A 25948-nucleotide genomic window follows, 5' to 3' on the forward strand; every position below is an offset into this window, starting at 1 on the left:
CAGTAAGAACACAGAAAACCCAATTTTAAAAAATGAGTTTGAATGACCTCTTAATTCATACAATAACTCAGATGAATCTCCAGGGAATTATTCTGAGTGAAAAAAAAAATCCAAAAGATTATATACTATATCATTTCAGGTATATAACAATTTTTATATGACAAAATTTTAGAAATGGAGAACAGTTCAGCGGTTGCCAGGGATTAGGGATGTGGTAGGGGAGTAATGGGGAGGCAGGTGTCATTATAAAAGGGCAACAGGAAGGATCCTTGTGATACTGAAACTGTTCAGTGTCTTATCTGTGGTGTTGGATAAAAAAAATCTATTTAGGTAAAAAATTATATAGAACTTAACACACACACATACACGCAAATGGGTACAAGTAAAACTGGTGACATCTGAATAAGATTTCTGAGTTGTATCAATGTCACTATCCTGGTTGTGATATTATACTACGGTTTTGCAAAATATTACTGTTGGGGGAAACTGAGGCAATTATACAAGGGATCTCTCTATATTATATTTCTTACAACTGCATGTCAACCTACAATTATCTCAATAAAAACCAAAACAACAAAAATCACATATATGTATATATGTATATGTATACATAGATCTATCTCTCTAGTCACTCAAACACTTTTGGAAAGAGAAGATCTAAACTCCAAATGGCCAATATGCTTATAGATACATGATGACCTCATTCATTGTCATCAGGAAAATGCAAGTTTAAGGTATTATTATATAATACTACACTCCTACCAGGATGGCAAAAATGAAAACGATTTATAATACCAAGTGTTGGTGAAGATGTAGACAGCAGGAACTCTCATACACTGCTGGTAGGAGTACAAATTGGTTTATTCACTCTATAAACGATTTGGCAGTGCCAAAGAAGCAGAACATTCAGAGAACCTATGACCAAGCAATCCCACTCCCAGGTATGTGCCCAACAGAAATTCTTTCAAATATACACCAAGAGATATGTGCAAAATTATGGAACAGCTTTATTTATAATGGTTCCAAGCTGGAAATAATCTAAATATCTATTGACAGTAGAATTAATCAATTGTAATATATTTATAATGTACGGTAACATAAAACAATGAAACAAAACTACAAATGGGGATAAATCTCACAGATATAACACTGCATTTTTAAAAGGCAGACATAAAAGGCTTCATAATGTATAATTCCATTTACTTGAAGTTCAGAAACAAATCTATAGTGATAGAAGTCATGACTGTGGGACTTTTGTGGGGATAATAAAAAGGCAGGGACACAAAAGAGACTTCTGTAATAACAAGACCTTTTATATCTCAGTATAGATGGTGGATGCATGAGTGTTTACACTTTGTAAAATTTATTGAGCTGTAAAATTATGAACTGTGCCTTCTTCTGTACATATGCTATACTTCAATAAAAGGGTTTACAGAAAAAGAGCAACAGAAAAGGGAAAGGGTGACCTTAGATGAGAGCAGGAACAACTTAGCCACTTAAACAGGATAAACTGAATGGATTCAGATGGGAGAAGGTTGAGAGATTTGTCAAGGGCCTACATTCTCTTTCTATTGTTTCTGTTTCTGAGGCAAGAGGTGAGGTGAAAATAAGAGATGATGGGTTTAGAAGTCTGAAAGAATGTATGAAATGATTGTCTTGGAGAGTGGAAGATTGAATGCATCAGGGTTATGTAATAAGATTTCTGGGCAGTGATGAGGGCCTATTTAAGTTGTGTGGTCACAAAATTAATGTGAAACTCATCAGCATGGTGGTATGTTTTACTCTAAGCACATCCAGCTGTTCAAAAAAATGAAGCAGACTGAGAATTGGATGTAAGCAGGATCGAAGCTGCACCAGGAGAGTATGATGGAGGAAGAGGGAGTCGAGGGAGGTGAGGGCACATCAAAGTAGGTGATTAGAATGTTCTCCTATAGAATCTAAGCTAGCCATGGACGTGAAGAAATGAAGGGGAAAACTGATACTAACAAAGCGGAAGAATAAATAGGTAGGCAGGCTTAATGGCGTCAGAGAACTGTTGCAGTAAGAGTAGTGAAAGAAGTGTGTAGAGGGAAGGAGATGGCAGTCAGAGAGTGGCATGATTGAAATTGAGTGGGTGATTTAAATTGAAATTTGGAGTGGGTGCAGTGGTTGTGAATGGCAGTTTCTAGGATACGGTAGAGAAAAAAATCATCAGAAGTAAGGAACTCAGGAAACTGAGAGGCCAAGGTGCTCCATTATTAAATTCCAGTAATGGATATATATCCTTGATTCACTTATTAGCAATATTTGATTAAATTTTATTGAGCTCCTAATATGTGCCAAGTATTAAGTAAGCATATACTATAGTGTTAAACATGGATTGGGCAATAGGACTTGATGGAGCCCAGAAGAAACAGATTTTGTTACTAAGCCACTGGGTGTCCTGGACAGTTCTCTTCTCCTTTCTGATCTTACATATATAAAGCTATTTAATTCTATGTATTACTCGTTATTGTCAGTTTTACATTCACCACAGTACCCAGGAACAGAGTAGGTAATTAAATCTTTGTAAATTGATATTTTGTATTATTACTACTTTCTTCTGCAGCTTTCCCATTTTGCGTTTGCATTTTCTGTTTATCCCTTCTTTGTTGTTTCTTAGCATTCTCTATTATTTTTGCATATTAGTATGGTTTATCAATGGTAAAGAATTAAAAGTCTCTGAAAAGTGGTGACCTCTTCAAAGGAGAGAGTCTGTTGAGGTCAAGTCAACATTTATTTAAATCAGTCTCTAAATCTGAAAGCATCAAGGAGAAATCACTAACAAAGGACCTGACTGACCTGTTATCTGGATAGTTCTTTCAGAAACTTACACAAACATACTCCTCAGCTTCTTTAGGCTCATTTAGTCTTTTCTTTAGGGGTGCAGGTTTGCTTCTTTATTTTGGAAATAAAAGAACTGAGGGACTTTGTCAAGAAGATAGATGGGTGAACTAAGAAGTCCTCAATGTGCCTGAAGCTTTGTTGTTTTCTACTGAAGTCTGTGACTAAAGCATTAAATCGGGTTAGGGAAAGATACTTTAGCCAAAGTAAAAGGGAACTCATCCAGGCTGCCACACACACAGCAAATTCCATTTCCACACAAAACATTTCCTCTCAACCATCCTGGGCCCACACACTGCGAACGCCAATCATCCCAGTGGACTAGAGTAGATGTTAGAACTCAACAAGAGGAAATGTGGAGGGTGCCCCTAAAATGTCCTTTGAAACAGTGTTCAGTCTATACAAGAATCAACAAACATACTCTTTTTTAATGTGTTTGTTTTTCAATCAAGAGACTTTCAGAGATGGAACTTGACCTATTCTACTGGTTGGAATATTTATATTAGGGATTAATCCAAGATGGGTGGGAGCAAATGAAGGCAAGTAGGAAGGAACCAGGGAGAAGAAAGAAGATAGATCAACATTCTAAATAAGGAGGAAAGAATAGAAAGCAACAATAAATTGGAAACTGCAAAAACACAGCATAAAGCTATTTGAGAAACGTACTTTCAGAATATTCAGGGAAAAAAACAGATTTAAATGGTATTACTCTAACCATGTGAGCATATATAACTTTGGCAATACAAAACCATAATGGAGGAGTTTCTGCCAGGCTACAGATATTATCATGCTTGCCTCCAAGGATATGAAGAATTCAAAGTAAAGAGCCAAGGGCAAAAAGATAGGAGGACTGGAAGGAAATAGACCTTCTGGTGCCAGAGTTCACATTCCATTCCCTGCCACAAGAAATGAAGAATAGTTTGTTTGACGACAGCCGTCAAACAATGGAGAGACAAAGGATATTATTCTGGGGTAAATTTCAACCCACTTCCACTGAGTTCTTGGAATCACTGTGATCTATACCATCTCACTTATGTTTGGCTATAGCTAAATCTACCGCTCACAGTTAAGAGCACTCCCTTCGTAATATCCTTCCTCTGTCCCTTTCTTCTTTCCACTGTGTTCTAATCTCTTTCTATCCACCTGCAACACACATTCAAAACTTGTCTCTTAAACTGAGTCCAAATGCCAAATTCCTGTGTGAAGCCTTGCTTTTGCCCCCAATTTGGAAGTGATAACTCTCTTTTATGACATCCAACAACTCTTTATCTGCACCTCTGTTATAGCTCTTAGCAGTCAACCCATGGAAACCATGCCTGATTCATCATGACTGGCACTCAATATGCATTTTTTGAATGAATTAATGAATGAAAACATGAGTGAATAACTAAGCACTCTGGATGAAAAACTCAAGCTGTATAGCTCAAAGGAGCTATATAACTGTTCAGGGAAAAGCACAGAAATCCTAATCCCTTGTTTTCATCCTGATTTCTGTGATGGTTAATTTTATGTATCAACTTGATTGGCCTAAGGGATGCCAAGAGAGCTGGTCAAACACTATGTCTGAGTGTGTCTATGAGAGTGTCTCTGGAAGAGACTAGCATGTGGATTGGTAGGCTGAGTAAAGAAGATCGCCTTCACCAATGTGAGGGGGCATCATCCAATTCCCTTAGGACTTGAATAGAACAAAAAGTAGAGGAAGTGCAAATTCTCTCTCTCTCTCTTCTTGAGCTGGGACATCCTTTTTCTCCTGCCCTCAGACATCAGAGCTCCTGGTTCTTGGACCCTCAGACTCCAGAACTTAGACAAGTGGTCCTAGGGTTCTCAGGACTCGGACTGGAAGCTACATCATTGGCCGCCCTGGTTGTTAGGCTTTCAGACTCAGATTGAACTATATCACCTGGCTTTCTTGGTTCTTCAGCTTGAAGACAGCAGACTATGGGACTTCTCAGCCTCCATAATTGCATGAGCCAATTCCCATCGTAAACCTCCTCTTATATATCTATATATCCTACTGGTTCTGTTTCTCTGGAGAACCCTGACTAATACAATGCCTATGCCATAAATGTATATATCTAGAATTTGTGGACAAAATATGATTATAGTGTGTCTTCAGTGGTTTGGCATTTCTTCGGAAGCACATCATGGCATAAAATAAAGCTAATGAAAATTACTATAGAGGAAAGAGATAACACTTTCCTAAGACTTACCAAAATTCTTTGATAGAAAATGCCTAATGTATGGAGACTCTTGATTAGGGCCTTCAAATATTGGGAACCTTAAGTTAGTGAGAAAAGGTCATATCCTGGTCCATTTAGGAATCCAAACTGCAAGGACCACTTCAGGCCTGGGTGACAACATGTCACCTGCATTAACCAGGAATTTGGCATATGAATGGAAAACCATTGGATTTTGCAAGGAGAACACCAGAAACACAAGGCAAATAAGGTCAGCTAAGAAAGAAGGCTTCTTTTTTTAAAATTTTGTGATTAAGGGCTAGAATGAAGGAAACAAAACTAAAATTAAGAGAAAAGGGATTCAGAACCAGGAAACAATATTATCCTACGTCGACATGTAGGAGGCAGGACACCAAATGTAGAAGTCAAATCTTCCATCACAGGGAAAGAATATCACCTACACAGGGATGACAAACACTGGTAGAGGCTATGAGTGCTCTGTTGAGACTTACTCTGAAGGTGAGGCTGAGGCTGGGATCAGTGGTAGTAAAATAATATTGTTTTGAGGAGGTGGGAAGAGATGAGTACAGGCTAGAGAAGTAAGTCTAACATAGGAAGCTCACCTTTTCTTTCGTGATTAAAGAAAAGACGGTGAGGCTGAGTGCCAGAATCAATTAATTGGTAGGTCGGGGCTCAAGAAATTGAAGGAATTCACACCTGATATCCTTGCCACTGCCCAAGAATACTGGTGCAATATTATGAGCATAGAGGTGAATGTTGGAAATCTTTTCATTGGAATATGTTGAAAGGTGAATATTTGGAATTATTCCTTTGGAGAATTAGAGACAGATCTGACCCAGGATAAATGAAAGAATTTCAAGTCCCATTACTATTATTAACAGTGGTAGTGAGGGTGCTGGCAAGAGAACCATTAAAGTGATGCACAATGTGTTCTAGGCAGGAGAGGGAAAGAAATGGAGTAGGGGGAGGTGATAGATTCAGTGGAAAAGGAGAAATGCAAGAGTGAAATGCTGATAAAGCAAGTGTGAGAGTTTTAAGATTTCAGAGGGGGAGCCATTATGGTTAGGTCCAAAATGCAATCTTTGAGGTGAATGGCTGGAGTGGCTTAAGGTGAAGGTCGCTGGAATCAAGGAGATTAAGGAACACTGACACTATAGTACTAATAAGGCGGGAGCTGGAGGTAAGAGGAGACTAAAGAGAAAAGGCTATATTGAATGTGTGGTTTGGCAAGGAGATCAACAGATGGAAGCAAAAAGAAGGGAAAGAAGTTTGCATCCAGGGACAGTGTCATCATTAAAAGAGGAAGGAACTTACAAAAGGTCTAGAAGAGGCAACGGTGATATAGAAGACTGCCAATATGTCCTTCCAGCTCCATTGGTCAGAGAAAAAAGTGAAGTCTCCATTCTAGAGGGTGGTTGAGGAAGGACATATTCTTAGGGCAAACCACATCTCAGGTAAGCCATGAGAAAGAGAGCTTTTTCTGCAGCGCATGAAAACATAAAGGAATTTGTCTTTGGGTTTTAAAAAGTGTTTTTAGAGGAACACAGATGAAAAGATACCATGTGAGGTCAGTAGTAAATGGATGATCCACTGGGCAAGCAGTAGGGACTGTCCTGGGAATACAGACTGTACGGCGATAGAAACCCCAGCAATACTGAATTAGGATGGTGATTCAGGAGATGCAGGTGAGAGGCCTGTTAGCACTTGCTCATCTCCAAGTTCCAGCCAGGCTAGGTGAGACCTCAGATGGTTTCAGAAGCCAGATGTATAAAGGCTTGCAAGTAATGCTAAAAGTATTACTGGTTGGGTCTGTAAATATTCTCTCTTTTTTTTTTTCTAGCCACTCATTGCTAGAGGCTGATCACTTGAGAGTTGAAAGAAAGACTGTACATTTGAATTCGAGTCCAATCTACACCTAAGCAGATATTCCCTCTATGGAACTGTACCAAATGAACAAGTCTTGAAAATCTCACTAGAAACCACCTTTGGTATTATTATCCTTGACTCATTAGTGCTCTCACAAGTTCTTAATGGACAAGGAGTCTTAATAATAACTCTCCTTATTGTTGGTATTGATCAGGAAAGCTTCTCTGCAAGATATCCAAACCCTCCACCTATAAAATCAACTAGCAGCACAACTGAACTTGTTTTCCTCCAGTTTTGTTTCTTATTCTTTGTTTTTGCTGTTGTTATTATTTTTTAGTATATTGATTATTATGCTTTGGCGCATATTAACATGCTAACGTAGTGTTTTTGGTTCTCTCTAATTTAATACATAAATACCTTTGTTTTACGAATGCATTCTATTTATTTTCTGGCATCTAGATGCTTGACAATAAACTGATTTGGAGTCGACTAGTAGTCATAGTTTTAAGAACACAAAAAATAAATTGGTCTAATGTTATGCTTTGAACTTAGCAAATTAATGATGAAGATAATGATGTTCATGGTAAATATTCACGTATTCTGGAACATAAAGAAGATAAAAAATGTAAACCTGATTTTTTGGGAGGGTTATTGACACACATTGCAAGATTATCTCTCAATTTGAGCATTGCTATAAGATTACACAAGTATCAGTGCATTTCTTTTCCCAAAATAATCATCATCTACTTAACAATACATATTTTGAAGTAATTTTCCATTTACGATTTTCAAGGCAGTGCGACATAAAGTTAACGTCTCTGTAGAATAATAATATCAGTCAATAAAATTAGGAAAAAATAGACACTTTGAGTAGTTCAGCATGATGGTTAAGAAAGATCTGGGTTTTTAATCTATAAATCTCAGTTATCTTATTGTAAAACGAAGTCAAACATTCATACTTTAAAGTTTTTTGAGAAATATTAGTGAACTAATATATATAAAGTTCTTAGTATAGGGCTGGGTACATATTAAGAACCTAGTAGATGGGAACTGTCATTATTATTGGTTTTATTTTTATTCATATTATTATTATGACAAGACAAACTTTCATCATCTTAATGATGGTTAAAGTTTGGCAGGATCAGAAATCAGCTTAGGAAGGAAACACGTTTATTTTCTCTTGGAAATTACATTGATAAGACACTTGGGGCGGACAGTAGGACAATCAAGGCATGTGTGACAGACACAACCTACATGTAGAGATAGTTATAAAGAGGGGAAATGGCAGGATTTCTTGTGTTTCTGAGAAAGAGGGAGAGAGGGGAAACCTTGAGGAGCTAGAGGAAAGGGGGAGGAGAGAAGTTCCCCTAAGTGGTATGAACCTGAGCATATGCAAGGGAAGAGCTGGTGAAATCCCACTGTGGGGAAGCTGCCAAAGGGCATTTCAAACACAGGGATGCATCTTTATATTCAATTGAAATTGTTTAAATGTTCATTATGTTGCCATTACTGAACATGCCCCGAGTCTTCACTAATGTTACTCTGCGCAAGATTTTTACCTTAAATTGGACAGGGAGTGAATTTCACATCTGAATCAATACAAGGTAGAACAGAGAGACCAGAGAGAGGTGATGATAATGCCCTTGAAAAGTTAAATACATACTGCAGAGAGCTTTGGACTTCCAAAGGGTATGAAATTGGGGGTTCCAGCCAACCTTACCTGGTTTCAAAATATTAGGAGGCCCAGTGACATCTGGGTTACATTCTTAAACAAAGTAAGTAAAATTGGATACAATTGATTCAAAAAGCCTGAACAGTTACCCCAAATCTTAATATATTTCCTATCCACTGGAAAAATAAGAAATTAAGGGTTTGCTCATTGAAAGAAGCAGGTAAGAAGTAGTTCCAAGAGGAAATAAAACTAACTGATATAAAAAATGAATAAACAATAGGGCCAGACGTGTACTTTCCTGGGTGGTGCTGTAGGGGAAGTAAGGCAGCCAGTCAAAGAGAAATAAAAATCAATACAGATATTGCATCACTCTTAATTTTATCTCCTGAGCTTCCTTGGCCTGGTCCCACCTAGTCCATCTGTCCTTGACTTCTTTATCCTAGAAGACTTTAGCTTATGTTTAGGACCTGGGGCCACTCCTTCACTAACTCACAGGCTACTATAGGCACTGTTTTGCCAGAATGTTAACACAGATTTTTCTAGAGTTTTGCTCCTGTTTTCCTCTTTCTTTTGACAAAAGGAATTGTGTTTCCCATGTATCATCCAAAAATATTTATGAGAGCCAACTATGTTTAAGGTGCCTTAAGTCTTACAGTGGCAGATATAAACCAATCTCCTCCTTAATGAATTTCAAGCATACCGACAGAAAATAAAAATATGTGTTTGAATTCCTTTAAAACTACCCTTAATTCTTAACTAAAGGATATTTATAAAACAAGAAGAGAAATTTAAAAAGAGGGATCAAAGACTAAACTGTGATTCAAGGTCAAAAGCAAAAATTAATCAAAAGTTGTACTAAGTGTAGAATCTAGAGAGGAGGATATGAAGAATGATGACAAGAGGGCAAGTACAATGAACATTTTTTTCTTATTCACTCAGTGTCCATTTCCCCTTCTCAATGATAACTCTTATTTCCTTTGGGAATTCTTTTGTCTCCGTTCCCCAAACACATAGTTAGAATGTGATTGACTGCACAGTTACTATATCCTGATCCCTTGTCCAGAAATAGATGAAAATAACCCTAGCCCAGCCAATGATATTAGTGAAGATGTTTACCAGAACTTCTGAGAAGGAAAACATTTTCTCTTTTTTTGTGGAAACTTCTAGAAATGACCTTTTCTCCTCCCTTGTATGGTATATTGTGAGCATGTAAGGTCATCACTGGGACAGCCACTCTGCTATCATGCTGGGGAGGGGTTGGGTTTGCCAGATGTGAGGCTGTGGAATGTGAAGATGACATGCAGCTAAGTAGAAACAAAACAGGTCTTTAGTGACATCTTTTGTTTTTTTTCAGATTTTTAAATTTCTTTCCTTTTTTTCCCAAAGTCCCCCGGTACATAGTTGTGTATCTTTTAGTTGTGGGTCCTTCTACTTGTGGCATGTGGGATGCCACCTCAGCATGGCCTGACAAAGCGGTGCCATGTCCACACCCAGGATTCGAATCGTCGAAACCTTGGGCCACCAAAGCGGAGCACGTGAACTTAACCACTCAGCCACAGGGCTGGGCCCTAGTGGTATCTTTTGAACCAGCTCTTCCTATGGTTTTTTAGATACATGAATCAATAAATTTATTTTTAAATAAAACCATTTTGGGCTGAGCGTTTAATTATTCCTTGTGGTTGGGGAGGGCATGAGAATTAGAAAGGGGAAATAAGGCAAAAGAGAAAGTGAGTTAAAAAAATAGAAAACATCATCAGCTCTGATAGAACTGGCCCAAAACACAGCAGGCCAAGGGTAACAGGCCTTTGTGTCATCTTGCCTATTATGCATTTGATCCTCTCTTACCCTGTCAACAAAACTCAATTGCTGATGGAACCTTCTCTGACATCGATAGTTGGCTGTCCCTTTTAAACGTTTATCCAAATCCAGTTTGCTTAATTACTTTAAATATTTTTCATTACTATTTACAGCATCTCAAGAACTTTTCCTAATTAGGAAACTCTAATTAGCAGAATTTTTTGAGATCTCCTAGGAAGCTTATGTGGAGAATGACCATCATCATTCTCATCTGCCTTGCAACTAACATGAATGCCATCTGCCCCAGTACCTGAAATTCTACCACCAGGGTTAAAGGTCACATAATGAAAATTAGTATTTTACCATATAATTGGCCCTCAAGAAGGACTTGGGAGAATCCTGAAAAATGGGCTCAGGTTTGTTTTCATGAAAGAAAGAAGAAATTATAAAATTAGAGTTGATTGGATAGACCTCAGAGGTATAAAGTTCTGAGATAAAACCTTTAGAAAAGGCTAGGAGAAGAGAATATAAAATGGAGTATGCATGTAATAGAAAGAGGATATTGAATAGTCTCCAACTATCACTTTATTTTTGACTGACCATGCACATGCCATTAAATACTAGATCCAACAAATTGTGGCACTATTTCTGCTATCATGTCACTCCACTTCTTACTTGATTGGATTTTCCATACCTTTCCAGTGTTACTGAATGTTGGATGTCTACAAGTACTATTCTTCTAACTCATTTGTCCTGTTAATTTTAGGAGACTGACTCTCATAAACTAAGTCTCATATAGTGCTTGTGACCCAAGGATCCTATTTCTATCAGGCACCTTGCATAATTTCTGAAACTCCTATGCTAAACTCAACAAGTTATTTTAAATATCAAATGCTACATGACACTGAAGCAAATCCGGATACAACCAGGTCTTCAATAAACATTGCAAGAAAAGACTTTGCTGTGGATTCCTTTTATTCAGTATCTTCCAAATTACATTCCATGGAAGGAGTGTTCCAAGGAATTTTTTAGAGATGTTCCACATATAAAGTCATTTCAGAGTAAAGAAATTTGATAAATGATGGAACAAACCAAGCTAAGCAGATACTTCTGTTTTTCTTGGGGACAGGGGTTCTTTTCTTTTTCCTCCTTGCTTCTTTATAGCCACTATTTTTTTTCCCTTGCAGGACTTCTCAGTCTTCAATGTGCAAATATTTATTGCGAATCTGTGAGCATCTCTGAGAAGACAAATACAGTTTGCTACATTTCCCAAATGTGCTGGACATTAGAACGTTTTTTTTTTTTTTTAGTATACTGACATCTCCGGAGACTGAGGAGGATTCTCTAGGACGCTGGTTTTCAAACTTGGCTTCACATTGGAATCAATTTAACAAAAGAACAATGCCTGGGTCCCACCTACAGATAACCTGATTTAATCGGCCTGGAGTGTGGCCTGGGCATTGGGATATTTAATGCTTCTAATATGCTAAAAACATTTTTTTTATTGAGGTAACATAGGTTTATAACATTATATAAATTTCAGGTGTACATCTTTTTTTCTTTTTTTTAGGAAGATTAGCTCTGAGCTAATTACTGCCAATCCTCCTCTTTTTGCTGAGGAAGACTGGCCCTGAGCTAACATCCATCCCCATCTTCCTCCACTTTCGATGTGGGATGCCTAACACAGTATGGCTTTATGCCAAGTGGTGCCATGTCCGCACCTGGGATCCGAACCGGCAAACCCCGGGTGGCCAAGAAGCAGAATATGCGCACTTAACCGCTGCACCACCGGGCCGGCCCCTACATCATCATTATATTTTGATTTCTGTGTAGATTACATCATGTTCACCACCCAAAGACTAATTACCATCCATCACCATACACATGTGCCCAGTCACCCCCTTTGCCCTCCGCTCTACCCCCTTCCTTTTTGGTAACCACCAATCTAATCTCTGTATCTATGTGTTTGTTTATTGTTGTTGTTTTTATCTTCTATTTATGAGTAATATGCTGCCAAATTTTAGATCTGCTACCCTAGGGGTTGTTTGGGAAATGATGCTTAAATATGTTTCCCAAGGAAATCGATATTTCACATAAATGACCAAAAGATTAATCAAATTTAAGTGACAAATTCATGTTGAGTACTCTGAATTTCTATCATTCTTCCTTGAGTTTTATCTTGCATTAAGAACAAGGAAGTAAAACAGAAAAATATAGATATATATCTCCCCAAGGGATCTGAAAACTATCGTGAAAGGCATGGGAGATAATTAAACAAAAGCACAATAAAATTTCTTCCCAGTTCTACATAGGATTCTCTCTGTAGGCACTGGCAAAAAGGGGGTGGATCATGGAAAGGAGGAGAGAAAAGTACAAGCATCCTCATTCGCAATGAGTCACAGTGAGTCTGGGATAATAAAAGCCAACCTGGGTGTGAAATTGGGGACTCAGCTGAAAGCTTTGTTTCTAGTTTTACATATTGTAGAAATACAAACAGTGAATAATCAGGATTAGATACTGCCAGTTACGAAAAGAGTCTTAATATCCAAGTACAGCGTAATCCTCTTAGCTGTATTTGACACCAGTGGAAAATAAAAAGGGCCAATTTAGTTACTGTCCTAATTACTAGAGGCTCAAAGGGATGAGCTAGAGAGGCAGATGCTTGTTGACATGGTGTGATCACTTCAAACTATATCATGTAAGTCTTGCTCCATTTAAAAATAGAGCTTTAACTAGTGACATTAGTAAGATCGCCCTGAAGGAAAAAGACCAGAAGCACTTCACTCCTACAAATTACTGCAGTTATGTTTATAAACAATTGTGGTTCCCTCCTCTCCAGACCAAGAAAGAGGACTGAGCTCTCATTCTGATTTTGTGTCTCTATAATTCTAAAAGTATCTCTTGGTAACTAACCATGTCAATGTGCCCAATTATTTGATTTCATTTTCCTAGGACTTCCTAAATATGTCATTATAGGCCATGAATCCTGATAGTTTTGAATATACTGCATAAATTCAAATAGGGATTTATCTATTTCTCCCAAAGGGACCCACTATACTCATATTCCAACCTAAATCAAATTCTGTTGGTCTTTAAAAAAACATCATGCAGAAGGATGGAAATCATTTAAGACAACAACAACATATAATAGAATTCTGGAAGAAAAGAAAGAGTTTGAGTAATAGAAGATAATCAACATTCTACTTTTGTTTCACCATTATTTCATTTCCTCTATTGCCTTAATTAGTTTATCCTTCCGCTATTCACGTGCCTGCAATTGGCTGATTGGCTTTGAGCAGTGGTTCTCACACTTGAGTGTGCATCACAGTTAGCCGAATGGCTTGTTGAAGAGGATATTGCTGGGCCCACCCCCAGTTCTGCCTTCAGTATGTCTGGTGTGAGGCCTGAGAACTGCGTTTCTAATAAGTTACCAGAAGTTGCTGATGCTGCTCATCTAGGACTACATTTTGAGATCAACTGACAGAGAACTCAAAACGTTAAGTCGTAAACTTGGAATCCCAGAAAGCGAGTGGAATTAAGTATCTATTATGATTATTCTAATATCACATCTAACTCTCATAGTATATCTCTGTTAGGTATTACCATTCTCTTCATTTACAGATGAAAAGCAGCTCCAGAGAGGCCAGAGAGAGAGTACATGAAGAGCTGGGATTTAAATGCTGCTATTCCTCAAAGCTTGTGTTCATTCCTTTACTGCGTGCTGCCTGCCCAGCATTGGGAGGGATGAGGCACTGCTGTTGAGCTGTCAAGTTCTCATGCCTTTTCATCCTGGCTGGTCACAGAGTGGGTTATTGTGAGGAAGAGGTGATGAAGGGAACGCACTGCAGAAAAGAACACCAAAAGTACACTACCCCACGCTTTAAAAAGATTGCATTGGTTGTATTACTTGCTTTAATATTCATTTCTTATCACATGAATTAGCAATTATAGAAAAAGTTCTGTGAAGTTGATGCGCTTGGCTTTGGCTGAGTGGCTGCATTCCACTCTTGATGAGATTCCTAAGAAAAGGTATTTTAGGAACTAGGCCCTATACTCATGTATGCACTTCAGCATCACATGAAATTAGCTCTTCAAATGAACTTGAAGTCTGAACGGCTTGGGTGCTAAGTACAAATGCCAGTGGTATGAGTTTTAAAGCAAACAGACACCTGACCACACATAAGCTAATAGCAAAATAATTCAATTGAGCGTAGGGGATTAAAAAAACCTTCAAGTCTTGCCTGAACTAGCAAAGTTCAAGACCATCGATCAAACATAATTTCCTAAAGGGATGAAAATAACAGGGGGGTTTTATCTGCATGAATGCTAAAAGAATAATAATATTAAAAAAACCCAAACAGAATGGCTGCTTATTTTACATTTATATCTAGTTTTATAACAAGAAAAATCAAGGGGAAAAACATCTCTTTGAGAGTAAAGAATTCAAGAAACTAAAATCCACAGACAGGAACAATCAAAGAAAAAGCTTTTCAAAAGACTAATTGATATTTCATCCATATGAATACTGTTAATCTGCTAGAGTTTTCAATGTCATTTAGAAAACATTAGTTAAGTTCCTTATGGACTGTCAGGATAAATTAGGACAAAACAAAATGAGAAAGAGAGAGAGGGAGAAAGCACAAACTTTGCTGCTTCATGAAAGGGTGCCTTGTTTGATCATGGTTGAAAATCCTATTTAAGGGAAGCTGGCCCTATGTCCACTGGTTGGCTGCCTTTCTTCAGTAAGCTCTCAATATAATAGTGTATCACTAATGGATTGGGTATGGTGCTTTTCCATTTCATTAACGAAAAAGAGCTAAAGGCCATTACTTGTCCTGATTATCATTCACAATGATGCTAGGGCACCTGGACGCATGTCTTCCAGAGAATCTGCAGAAGGCATGACACAGACCATTGAAGAATTGATTAAAGGAAAAAAAATGAGGCAAAGATGCTATGTCATTGGGACTAGTGTGTTTGCAGTGATATGCATGTGAGGGATCTGGGCAATGAAAAGGGTATAAAAGTACTTTCAGAAGGTGACCCTGGGGAATCAATTATAATGATGTTAGTGAGATAAATGAATATGATGACTATCTAGGGAAAACAATTAACAGAATGAAACCTTCCAGATAAGTGGCACTGCTGAAGGGCAGTCATAGTTAGACGCATTGTGGGTTTCCACCAATATTTTAAATTATTTCAAGAATTCTTTCCTAATAATTCGATTTTCTCCAAATCCTTTCACGTTTTCTTCCACTTTCTTGTTCATGAGATTTTTCTATCCCATTCAGAAATCTCTCTGCACTTAATTGTTCATTCAAATTTCTAAACTTCTTGGGAATTCTGAGTCTGTTTTCCTCTTGTTACTTTAATCTTTTGAAGTTAATGTGAGGATTATATAGAAGGTGTGTCTATCAAATCAACATTCTTACCTATAGGAATCATTTACTCAATCAACAAATATTTATTAAACACCTACCTAGATGCTGCTGGGTAACAGGGAAATAAGATAAATAGGAGTAGTCCCTGCTCTAAAGGAGTTTTTAGTTCTGACTCTATAGGGAAAGAAAGATAATTAAACAGGAAACGATGACTCAGTGTGCTAAATGTGATGATGAGGATACTGTCAGGGACCTAAGAGAATAAGAAGAAGTGGCAACTGTAAAACAAGACAGAAAGCTGAGGGATACTTCCGAGGAGAAGAAAGCATCTGAGACAATCTTTGTAAAGCCAGCCAGCATTAGTAAGTTGAGGAGTAGAGGAAAAAGTGCTCTGGACAGAGGCACTGCTCATAGTTATCATATTCTCACATATGCGAAGACCCTGAAGCTTGGCCCATCCTGGGAACTGAAAGCAGTTCGTTACGCCTGAAGCACAGAAGTAATAAGAGATGGTTCTGGAGAAGTGTGCATCAGAATCATGAAGGGGCTTGTAGCATAGGCTAAGCACTGAGGATGATGTTTTGAAGGCTGTGGAAAGATGTGGAGGAGGTCATGTATGTTTTAGAAAGATGGCTCTGGGGGCTGTAGAGAGAATGGATTGGGGTGGGGTAAGGCTTGAATGAGCAAGGCCAGCCAGATGGATGTCATGCTAATCCTACTAAGGGATGACGGTGTCCTAGAGTAACTTTTTGGGAGAAAAAAAAAAAGTCGTAAATTTTAGGCCTGTTAGGGAAAATTCAGGGATCTGACTAGCTTAGTATTGCCTCCACATTTATTTGGTGTAAAAGTCAATGTTAAAGTCTTTAACTGAGGATGGGTCTTTACTCAGACTGTTTCATTTCCATGAAAAATTTGAGCTTTAGTACCACAGGGGATAATAGGAATAGCACAGTCCTCGACCTTCAAACCTCCAGGGACCTAGAATCTAAAGATGGAGGAGGGGTAGTGAGGAATGTACAAGTACCAGGTGGAGTACAAAGGTGCTAACAGAGGGGGCTGGCCCCGTGGCAGAGCAGTTAAGTTCTCGTGCTCTGCTTTGGAGGCTCGGGGTTTGCCAGTTGAGATCTGGGGCGCAGACCTGTGAACTGTTTATCAAGCCACGCTGTGGCAGGCGTCCCACATATAAAGTAGAGGAAGATGGGCACAGTTGTTAGCTTAGGGTCAATCTTCCTCAGCAAAAAGCGGAGGATTGGTGGCAGATGTTAGCTCAGGGCTAATCTTCCTCAAAAAAAAAAAAAAAAAAAAAAAAACAGGTGCTGACAGAGGACTTTGAGAGTTTTCCAAATAAAGTGACATCATATAGAAGAGATAGACCATTAGATATAGGTAAGATTTGACCAGCAGAAACTGCAGGTGTGGCAGGGAAGGAATTCCAAGTAGAAAGTTAGCATGAGCAAAGGCAAGAAAGAAAGTGCTCACAGCCAAACAAACCCTGCAAGTACTTGTGACCAGTAAGAAAAGAGAGTTATGGAGGGAGAGGGTAAGAAAAGCAGTTGGAAGAGCAGCTTGAGAATTAGACTGTGGCAGGCCTCAAACACAAGGCTGCTGCATCCTTAATTCTTGCAGCCTTTGTGTTGTGACTCTCGACTGGGAAAATAATACATTAGGAGTCTCCATTTATAGAATTCATTTAATTACAGCTCACTTTGCTCCCAAAAAGGATTTAAGGCAGCTTCCAAAGTTGTATAAAATGTGGTAGTATCAAATAAGTGAGAAAAATGAGGCAAACGGAAAGAAAGTAAGATGAAGTCAGCAAGGCTAATAAAATAAATGCCATTCAAATTTATCAGAGTTAGTTAGCAATGAATTACACGATTCACTGTGTCCATTAGGTAAGAAAATAAGCATGATGTGTAGACAAATAATTCACAACATGGAGGCAAAAGAGATATTTCTCCCGTGGGTCTGAAGGGAGCAGACACTGCGTAGTCTAATGAACAACAGCTTTCAAGTAAGGAAATCAAGTTTCCAAGGGCTATTTATTATAGTGTCCTTCAGATATAAGTGAATGGCATTGTGCCAATGCATACTTCACGAAAAGCTATTTATCAGGGGTCACTGGGACACAGTCACCCAGGTAAGACAGCTTTCTCAGCTTAATCCAGGGATATAATTTAGAATAACCAAAGAGAATGGATATACTGCATATCCATTATCCAAATATTCTTCCAAAAATATTATTTGCTCTTAGCCAAGGTTCTGAAAGGTATGCGAGGCAGTGACTTTGGAATTTTTATGTTTCTTGACAAGGACTTGGAATGCAACTTTCTTTGCTGCTGGTTACACATAGGCCCCTATGTTTTAATCATTAGCTGAACGTGGCATTGGATAGATAGTGTCAAATCGAAGAAGCTAAGAAGAATTTAAGAGAAGCCACTCACTCCACCCAAAATAAACTCCCCTCTGTTTGGAGGTTAGCTGAAGGAAGGAAAAGATTCTTCTTAGAAAAAGTTTAGATCTTTTCTCACACAGAGACCAGGGAGCAATTGTCATACTGTGGTTCTACAGGATGACATAGTCTTGACACCCACCTCATGGCAGAACAATCTCTGTGAGCCATCTACAGCTTTGAGCAATGTAACATTTCTGGTATTTACTGGCTACAAGTTTGAAGGTTGCTACTAGAAAAGATGACCGTACCTTCAGAAATCTAATCTGTGCCCTGTTTCTGGCAGTAGTCAGATAGTAGGGATAGTTAGTTACTAAGGTAAGTCCCAGTTGTTACATTAAGACAATATCCTTGCAGATAAAGTTTTTAAAAATGTTAATTTCAAAATTTATTAGGGCATTTGTGTGAAGGCTGAATACGCAGGGAAGGGCCAGGTGTTGACACTAGGAAAACAAGGCAATAATAAACGTAAAAAAGTAACAAAGTGCCAATCCCAACTGGGGTAATAGAATGGAAGAGGTAGGACAGATTCAAAGTACATTGTGGGAGTAGAATTTACATGAAAAAGGAAGTTTGCATGTGAGGTAGAGTGAGCCAAAATGTCTCTGAGATTTTAAGCACAATTGCGTGGAAGAAAAATGACTTGTCAATTTATAAGAGATTTTCTATCCTACTCCAAGCTCAGTTGAATATTAAATCATATGGTTCTCACCCAAAAAGAAGAGTTATACTCCAAGCCACTGTCAAAGACCATAACAATCCTAAACTCATGGATACACTTAACTTTGAAAATCTTGGCTTAGAGAATATTTATAGACGGTTGCTTGAATCCTAGGGAAGTCTATAGAAGAAACTGGATTGGGAAGAAAGATTATGAGCCTTAAATTGTGAATAAAAAGTTTGAAATTCCGTGGGGCCAGCCAAGATTGGTGGGAGTGGATGGGGGACATCTAGGAGGTAGCTGGAAACACTGGTATGGAACTCAAAACAGAGGATAGGATGAGCAATACAGATTTGGAGGCCATCTATGTGATAGTTAAACCTGTGGAAGCAAATGACTTCTCATCTGAGGAAGAGAATGAAGAAAAGCCAAGTGCCATAAGTCCAGCACCCTGAGAAACAAGATAGAAAGGATCCACATCTTTTTTTAAGCAGAGGCAAAGTCACCAACGGACAAGTATGTATTGAAGAAGGTATATGTGAGATAGAGAGTAATCAATGCTGTAAGATCAAAAAAGAGGTTAAAACAGATGAAATCAAGAACATAGAAGGAAGGGTTAACATTGACAAAGAGAAAGCCATGGCTTGACAAAATACAGGCATATAGGAAGAGAGGAGGAAAGAAGAAACAGACATTTGAAGTAAAGAGGAAACATTTGTGGGAGATCAGATCAAATATGATATCCATGTTCTCATAAAGGAGGAGGCAGCCATTTTCTGAGCATAAACAGCAGGACTTGTGTTTGGAACTTGAGAAGGTCCAAAAGTTTAAAACAGAGGAAGGGGCATAAATATGAGTGAGGGTCCAGCTGAGCTTATAAAGAATCAATTTGTAGAGGACACAGAAACTTCCGTACTGCATGGTGGTGACAACCAAATGTAGCAGATCACTCCACAGAAGGCACTTAGCATAGTGCCTTGAACACAGTGTGTTCTCTGTGCACCTACATTCGTCTTTGCATTCCCAGTACCTTCCATATCCACTCGATACATGTGATGAACACAACACATTTTGACCTATCTCATGTTTGTATTTACATTTTATCAAGGCCATTCGATGTTAGTGATATTTTTGTTAGGCAATGTTATAATGACCCTTTAGATAAGGAAAGAATTTATGGGACTCTTTCAAATTATCTTTAATTAGCTAGTAGCTATTAGCAAGGTCATAGTACTCCCAATTAAACAATTTTAAAAGATTATCAACAATTCTCAGACAAGAACACTCTATGACTGTGGTAGATAAAAGGCAGAGGCAAGGACACTGTGCAAACCTGAAAACAATTCAACATCTCCCTTTTTTATCTAAAGTGAGTGACTGCTGCATCTTTACCAATGACAACTCTAGCTCTGCTTTGTTCGTCTCACCTACTAGACAACACTTATTGACACCCAATCTATCAACCTCCCCCCAGTTCCTGATAATAACCAAGGCAGATAAACTGTCATTTCCTTGAGACCTTCCAAAAGTCACACTACACGAACTCAAATCCTACGATAAGCTCCTCCAAACTTCCTCTTCTGAGATGCTCCTTGGCTCACCTGCTCTAACTTCTCCCTTGTTTCTGCAAGCTAGTAAATGGAACTTTGTTTGACTATAGTTGGTCTCTGGTCTTCTTTGGCTAATAGGCTTTAACCTTCCAGAATAAGAATCTCAAAAATCTCAATGATTTTTCTTTTTTTTTACCAACTCTATATTTGATTTGCCAAAGTAGCTGCTCATGAATGAAATTTTTATTTCCTGACTCTAGAGTCCTGTGCTTTCCCAGATCTGAGTCTCTCAGGCAGATTTCTAGACTCAGAGCAGGTACATAAAATAATTAAATTTATGCCTTATAGGGGCCTGCAATCCATTACTCTGAATCCAACATGGTTTTGCTGCCAAATGAAATATACCCTTTGCATGCAAACTAAAGGGCATCATTAGTTTAAAATCTTTTCAACTTCTTGTTTTCCACTTTTAAGGAAACTTGATGGAAAGTGATTACAGTTCTGACATGTAGTATCCTGGTCAGGTAGCTGATGGCTCTTCAATCAATATTTTATCAAAGCTAATCACAGTGAGCCCCCCAAAGCACACGGTTCAGACAAGTGAAAAAAAAAGACTGGCCTGGTAAGAAATAATATACTGTTTGTGATCTATTCCACATTATCCAATGACTAAAACTTAGTGGTAGAAAAGAAGGAAGAATAAGCAATTCCTTAGGTAGCAAATGGAGTTTGAAATGATATCATCATGATTTTGGTAGAAATAAATATTTTGTGATCTACAGCTTGGAGAAACAAATTATCTCCAATGGCAGGAGATTTTATTTTACATACACATATATAAATATGAGTGTATATATATGTGTATGTACACATATATACATATATAATATATATTTATACATCTGTAAAACTTGTGGAAATTAGACTTAATATCAATATGTAATTAAAGTATATATGATCTTAATTTCAAATATGTTACATCAATTCCATAAACCACAAGAGACTGGACGTCTCACATTAAATAAACTGGAAAGAATTTAGGTTGTTCCAAGTGCTGCACACAAGGAACAGAAAATATCATTTGAAATGCCATTTCAATATGAAAAATGTTAAAAGCAGCAATCATTTGGTTGTGGAGATGCACCTTCCAGTACATAGATAATGAATTCACATAAAATTTAGCAGTGACTTTCCACTGCAGAATCACTCAAGAATTCTATGCCACTTCTATATAGAGAGATATTGATTTTAATTCTGCCTTAAATGCCACAGTGTTGAGATATAATGAATGGAAGTGAGGAAAATTTCAGAGGTCACCGTTACTACCACTACAACTAATATAGTCATCACAATCATCATTATCATCTTCACATTAATACATTCATGTTTTCCTGGTGTATAAATATCTCCCTCAAATTATGTATATTCAAAGACTGTGCTATTGAAATTTTAGCAAATTATACAAGTTACAAAGCAACATTTCAAAAAGTTTAGAAAAAAGAAATTAAAAACATGTGATAATCATTTTATGCATTCTCTTCTAGCATCATGTGAATGTTTTGGACTCAAAATCATAATGATTGTTCAGTTTTGTCAACTTTTGTTCACTTCACATTATGAATATTATCTTTCATGTTGTGAAAGCTTTAAAATTTATTTATTAAATTAATTCAACTATAATAGTAGTTCAGCCAATAGGGAAGATATGTGATGACCTTCCTTAACATTTCTTCTATTGTTAGATATCGGGTTTGGAAACTATTTTAAAATAACTCTGGTTTAGTCAATCTATCACAGCAAATGTAAGGTTAGTGATTCTTCAAAAAGTCTTTACATACTTTTCTAAATGTGGGGAAAGGAAGAGGATAAGGAAATCTCAATTATTTAATATCTACTATAACTCAGGCACTTCCTAGGTCTTTATATGTCATCTCAATTAATTCTCATATTAGTACACATATAAGGTGCCAATGCATTATTACCCATACCTAAGGAGAGGAAAAGTTTCAGAAAATTTAAGTAGCTGTCATTGTGAAATAATTATTAAATAGTTGGACCAGGAATCACACTCACCCTCTTGACTCTAAAAGTAATTTCCAATTATTATACCATACTTTTTCCTACTCAGAGCTGCATGTGTGTGAATGAATAAAAACAGTGCCTGCTGGTGAATTTTTAGAACAAATAAGCACATAATCACAATCATCTTTCATTTTATCTTTCCGCCGAGACTTTATAGCACACAAACTTCACGGCGCCCATTAGCATTTTTTTCATTTATTTTTTACCATAAGAATTAGAGCTCTTGTGCTTTCAAGTTGAATTTGTGAAGGGTTTAAAAAATTAGGCACTATATTAAAAAACACAATTAAAAACACCAGAAAATCACTGAAGAGTTGAGAGCAATAGAGAGAACATACTAGTAGGAACATCTGCAATGTACCACATCTGACTCCAACTGCCCTGAGAACCAAGCCAAAAGGGAAATAGATTAAGTTATGTATTTTACATTGTCAGTTCAAAAGAAGTATACCCATCCATCTGGAAAGAGATACTTGCCGAGGCACTGAACTCAAGGAGCAATTCCTCGTTTGCTCCTTTATATAAGGAACATTGGGTAAAATAATGGACAATTGCTTTTACTAAGGTGTCTGGGAAAACCCGGTAACATAGCTTAGGTGTTCGTGTCATATATCACCTGTCTAAGAAAGAAGAGGTTGAAACATTCAATTTTAACTCCGAGAAAGCATTTCTATAGGGACGTGCAATCATATGGTTCAGGTATTTTGCTTTCTGATAAACTAATTTAACATAGAGTCTAGAGGAGTGTTAACATGTCTGTCAGGTAGTATCTCTCTCCAGTATCTGATGCCTCAAGCATGCCTTTTGCTCGTGCTGAATCATAGTCCATGGCTGGATCCTCTGACAGGAACCTCAAGCGCCCACTTTGTGCTGTTGATTAAAAAGGGAACCGTGTACCGTCAGTCCCTGATGTGCTGATCCTGCATGTGCAGTTAGCTCCCTTTAAAATCTATTGCTGTCTTGAAAGTGCTCTCTTCCTCTGTTGCCACCATGTACCCACCGCCTTTTTATGATGATTGAGGTACTAAGTGACACCGTGTGCTGCTGCTCTGGTGTGCTCTAAGCCCATTGCTGCCAGTCACTGATGGATCCTACCACAAAAAGACAGCATTTTGGATGTCGCCTTTCCATCTGATGTGTGTGCTACATCACCAACTGGAATTTTGCTCTGACTTTGCCATAGAAGGGCACTCGTCTCCAGCCATCTTAGGCCTGCCTTATGCAGTGTTTGGTCTCTAGACAAAACCAGGGAAGCTTTCCTTCACCTGCAGAGTGCGAAGCAGAATAGTGTACTCAGAGAAGCAGTTACCTGGGGGAAATAGAATGACTAGTACTGATAAAAGAAGAATAACTTCAATGGACACTCATCAACCACAACAGCAACAACAATACCACCCAGTTGGTGTGACAAAGATGTAAAATACGTTTTCACAACAAATCCACTGGGATCATGTATCTCTTACTTTTTCCCTAAATTTCTAAAAGTGCAGAATTCTAAAGGCAGCCAAGAGGATATTAAACAGAATTTATATTTGATTTTCCTGGTTGATAATCCCCTGTTGCGGGTACATACAAGTAAGTCCCAGAAAATCAATATATGATGAACATGTGAGAAGATATGAAGGTATCTAAAGTGTTTTAATACTTCAGTACTACAATCAATTATGCTGTACAAACTAAAACACTAAGAAATGTCTCTTTCAATCTTCACCTCATGCTCTCCCGCCTCTGCCTTTCTGACATTTCATCTGCCTTTCATGAAATTAAAAAAACACAAAAATGCAAATTTTAAAGGAAAAGCACTTCATGCTTATTTAAAAAAATGTCAGTAATAGTGCTGAATTTGGAATACGAATTTATGAAAGTAAATCGATTAGAGCAGAGTGGGCAAACTATAGCCCACAGGCCAAATTCAGCTTGCTGCTTATTTTTATAAATAAAGCTTTATTGGACCATAGCCATGGCTCATCCATTTTCATACAGTCTGTGGCTGTGTTCAACCTATAAGGCAGAGTTGAGTAGATGTGATATAGACCACATGGCTGGCAAAGTCTAAAATATATACTATCTGGACCTTTACAGAAAAAACTTGCTAGATTAGAAGATAAGGCAAAAGGTTTTGTATATTCTTATCCCAACTCCCCCCAAACTCTCCCACACCCCCCGAAAAAACTGGGCTAAATAACAGTGATGGTTCTATACCAGAACTGTCTATTTGTTTAAGCTGCCTTTAGTTATCAGTTACTTGAATAAAGCAATAAAAATTGTGGTCCCACAGGAAAAGTCTTTAAGACTTCATTTCTGTAATGTAGTGAACAATACAAATGCACCAGCAGGAACACAATAACAGCATGCACGTGCCTATTTGTCAAGTACTTGTACAAATTTCATGTACAAAGTCCTGTTCTGCGGACCGCTCTGATGATATCTGCCACACACTGTGTTTTGAGTCAGTTCTTTATAATCCTGTCCTCTGTCCTTAGATTCTACGTTCTTTGAAGGCAAGGAATGCATCTCCTATTTTATACCATCTAGACTTGATTCCTTGTAGCACTATAGGAACTCAGTAAATATTAATTGAATAAATGAATAATAAATAGAACAAAGTCTCTCTTATTAGAACTTATTGAAAAGAAAAATCAATTAATTAGTACATTTAAACAAATGCAGTTTTATAATCAAAGTAGATGCACAGTATTTGAGCAAAGAACTGAAACCAATTTCATGTGTGGCTTGTGGGAACACTTTTAACCCTGTGTCGGGTCTACTACAGTAAATACAATTTAATGGCTAATTGTTGCTAATTGGAGGTACTAGTGGACCTAATTTTTAATTAAGAGATGGAAATCATTTGTAATTAGCTCATGGTATCCATGAAAACAAGTGTTGCTTAGAGCTTGAAAAATGGCTTTGCTTTTTAAAGTACCTTAATCATCCCCCCACCCACCCAAATACAGTCTAGTTTATAAAGTAATTCCCACACAAGCAGAGGCAGTATAAAGACAGGCTTCAACCAAATCTTTGGTAGAGCAACATCAACTCCAAATTAATGAGGCTTTCCCATGCAAACTGATGTTATTGACTGGCAAAAACAACGTGGAAAAACTACATACTATTTCAACAGTGAATTTTGCCTTATTTCAGGCAAGTATCCCTGTGAAGGACTTCATTCTTAGAGCATAGCTCCCTGGCTAAAAATCTGACAGTTAACGATTTCATATTCAACCACACTGAGTGAAACTATATTGTGATTTATGTATTTTTTTTTTTCTGTGAAATCTCATCATGAAGTTGTCTTGATAACATTGACTATTTTCAAACTATTTCAGCTGGGGTGTAGAAAGGATATGGCAGAGAATGAATATAAGCTCTTCCAGAAGATCCACAGGTTCCTGTCAATGCATTTTTTGGGTCCTTTTTTCATTTC

General features: G+C 37.7%; 1 protein-coding gene across 10 annotated transcripts in view; it reads right to left on the minus strand.

Annotated features, from left to right (window-relative positions):
• The window catches only part of RBMS3 (RNA binding motif single stranded interacting protein 3), a 1256175-nt gene that overhangs the window by 22433 nt on the left and 1207794 nt on the right, over positions 1-25948 (minus strand). The window lies entirely within an intron of this gene.

The sequence above is a fragment of the Equus przewalskii genome, chromosome 15 (assembly GCF_037783145.1).
Source record: "Equus przewalskii isolate Varuska chromosome 15, EquPr2, whole genome shotgun sequence".
Lineage (NCBI taxonomy): Eukaryota > Metazoa > Chordata > Mammalia > Perissodactyla > Equidae > Equus > Equus przewalskii.